A 3,728-nucleotide genomic window follows, 5' to 3' on the forward strand; every position below is an offset into this window, starting at 1 on the left:
CATTACATTTTCAATTTTGAAGTTTTCTACACTATCTTCTCTCGACCGAAATTGTGTATTCCTCACGAAGGTACTTTAATTTTGAAAAAGCGTACACGATACTGCATTGGCCCTATACATCACCTGCCGGTCCACAATCCCATAATCCACAATCTTCTTTACTTCTAGATTAATAACCAGATAAAAACGTAAAAAATGTTAAACGATCTGCCAGTTTGACAGTAAATAATCACAGTTACAGGATTTATTTTTTATCTATTTTTTGGATTTTTCTTCTCAATTAACTTTCGAATCTCTTCCTCGCTAGTATCTCCTCATCTGGTTCTTCATTATCTGATTTTTCTAAGGGTGACAAATTGATCAAGTGCGTAATTCCAAAAAACATGTTTATCTGAAAGGAGGGGGAACCACCGGTCACACGTGATTACCGATAGAGTTTGCTAGATTAGTCTGCAAACAACTTTTGGTACCTTAGAGAATATTGATTGCGTCTAGTTATTCAAAAGAGAAAAGTGAAATTAGTGAAATTTAAACGAAATGCAAACAATTGGGAAGAGATTGGAGTGATCAACTAATAGAGCTCTAGTACAGTAGCGACCACAAAATTTTGGCTTTGTGGTCATTAGGATTGACTTTTGGAATTGAAGTCCAAAATTTGTCATTGTCATAGTTCATTCAAATAGTTGCGAACATGCCACCAATAAAGTGCAGATAATATCCAAGATTGTACGAAATGAGGAAGCCCGTTTTTATGCAAGTCAGCGTTAAAATGACAAGTCTTGTAATAGCAGAAAGTGAGGTTACGAATACATATGGGCCGCTTTATATCTCAAGTTAATGAAATGACAAGTGACGGCCAAAATTCCGTGGCCGGAGTTGTATCGAGTGTTCAATGAAAAGTTCATCAAGTAGCTTTTGAATTTTTCACAATATTGTGAAGTACTATCCCGGACACGGAATCTTGGCCAACATTTTTTTGACATTTCTAAAAAAAATGATGTAAACCAATCATTAGTGTCATTAATACGTGACAATTATTAAAAATCACTTTGAAGTTTTTATTGTGACATCAAAAAAGCAGGGAAATAGCATTATCGAGTCAAAAGTTGGGTTATATTCAATAAAGGGCAGTTCACACATATTTGTCAGTTAAATGTCAGTTGTGGCCAAGATTTCGTGTCCGGAATAGTATGTCTTAGGAGATCAATAACCAAAGTTAGGTTAGGACCACGTTAGAAAGTGACATTTTTTACTAAATTTATTTTGTATAGTCGTTTTGTATGATATCCGTGCTGTCACAAATTCATAACTACAGTCCATGCCATTTAAGTATGCAGTATAGAATAGCATAGGAACAGTGGCGGCTCGTGAGGGGGGGCTCTGGGGCGGCGCCCTCCCAGAAATTTATAAAGGAAATAAGGAAAATATATTCTTTTAAATGTGTTAAATTTTTTATTAAAGATTGGTTGATTTATTTAATTTATGTCAATAATATAAATGTATCGTATGCAAAGGTTGTAGATAGTAACCTAACTCTATTCATTCTCCTCTTTGGGGGGGCGGCCAGCTCTGGAGCTCTCGATCGCGTATCCTGTATCAATGGAATGCAGCGTCGAGTTGCGTTGCCATGACAACGTCACGTTTCACGCGGCGGTTTCTGGCAGGCAAAGTCGGCGCCCAATGTTCATAGGCTCGTTCCTAACGAGATTTTAACGCGTGTTGCCCGTGTTGGCAGTATTTACACTCTTTAACCGTTGACTGTTGACAAAATGAAAGTAAGTGATTAAAAAAACCTGAAGTTTGGTTGAATTTATCTAAAAAATAGCGGTCGACCAATGCCGAATTTAAATATTGTTCATGAACAGAAGCAATACAAAAACAAAGCTGCATTTACCCACCGGTTTAATAAGAGTGTTTATAAAAAACGTCGTGGATATGTGGCTTTGAAGAAACAAATACCTTTTTCTGTTTTGTGTGCCTATTGTTTGGTGGACACGATAAGTGGACTGAAGAAGGTGTGTGTATAATGCATTCATTTTTGTAATGACGAACTAACTGGAACTTTTTTTTTGTTAGATTGTTTTACAAAATAAATGAAAATTCGACAGTTGGCAATGATTTAAATTGTCATTTTATTGTCTTATTGTCACTGCCAAAATGAATGAATTTCCAAAACGGAGTAAAGCATCAAAAAGCAAGCAGACGAAGCAGCACATTTTAAAGGCTTTCAACAAAATAAAAGAAATTACTCATGGAGAAACGTAAATACCTACGTAAAGTGCAAAATTGTAGAACCAGTGGCGGATGTTTTTTCGGTAAATCCTAATCTAAAATAAAACACTCCCTAATTGCTGTACAGGCTTCAGCCCCAGAAGTATGTACAAAATTTTAAATGACGAACAAGGACAAGGCTTATGGGAAACTTTAGCATCCATGACATATCCCAAGTTATTGTTAATTTGGTTGAAGATTCCGATTTGGACAGCGACGATGACGAGGATGAGTAGCAAAATGCAAAATTATTTCATTGTTACATTCAACTGCCTTTTCGTACCTATTTGTCTAGTGCAACTTTGCTTTTTTTTCAAAATAATTAAACAAATTTAATTTCAATTTTTGATTGGGACCAGTTTTGACAGAACAAATGACGTGACCCATAACCTAACTTTTTAAAAGCCCAAATTCGCGGTAAAAAGATGTGTTCACAAGACAAAAGTTACTAAATTTAGGAACTCTAGTTCGTCATTACAAAAGTTAGTTGATTACAATTTAAAACATTCACGGCGCGCTTGATTTTTTTTTTTTCAAATTCATTAATAAAACATTGTAACGTAATAAAAATTTTGTTTATTTTCTTGAATTTTTATTGTACAAAAATTAGCGTGTTAGACATCATTGAAGTCATTGAAAAAAATTCTCTACCAGAATAAAAATAAATAAATACATACAGGGTTATTTTGAAAGTTGTGCAGATATTTTAATCACGAGCTACTGGCTTCATGTAGAACTCGGAAAAAATATTTAAAAAATTCTATGTCAAAAAATAAAATGACATTTAATTTTTGAGCTACAATTTTTTTTAATTGCTTTTAGTTTTCTACGTTGACCTACAACCTCGTAGGTAAAATTTCGGCACATTACCATTACCGTTGTATACCATGTTTTATAAAATGTACGTCAATGCGTTCAATGGCCGGAACTTTTACTATACCTGAATTCAACGCATCCTATACAATAACTCACCGCAATTTGGTTCGAATCGGCGACAAAAAAGTTTTGGAAAAAAACCATGTACACCCCCCTTCTATCTAATTTTCACTTCGGAAAATCATTTAAACGCCCATAGCTCCCTTATTAAGCCACATATGGCAATGAATTTTGCACCGTTGGATTGCCCTTGTCGAGGCGCTTCTTCTGAGCCGGAAAAAGTTTACCTGAATTTTTCCGTTTTTATAGAAATTCGCAAAAAACCGAAAAATCCATATTTTTGGCTCCCACAGCAAAAAATGGGTTCAATGGCCGGAACTTTTACTATACCCGAATTCAACTCATCCTATACAATGACTGACAGCAATTTGGTTCGAATCGGCGACAAAAAAATTTCGGAAAAAAACCATGTACCCCACCCCCTTCTATCTAATTTTCACTTCGGAAAATCATTTAAACGCCCATAGCTCCCTTATTAAGCCACATATGGCAATGAATTTTGCACCGTTGGATTGCCCTTG

Source organism: Tenebrio molitor, chromosome 1 (genome assembly GCF_963966145.1).
Source record: "Tenebrio molitor chromosome 1, icTenMoli1.1, whole genome shotgun sequence".
In the NCBI taxonomy this organism is placed as follows: domain Eukaryota; kingdom Metazoa; phylum Arthropoda; class Insecta; order Coleoptera; family Tenebrionidae; genus Tenebrio; species Tenebrio molitor.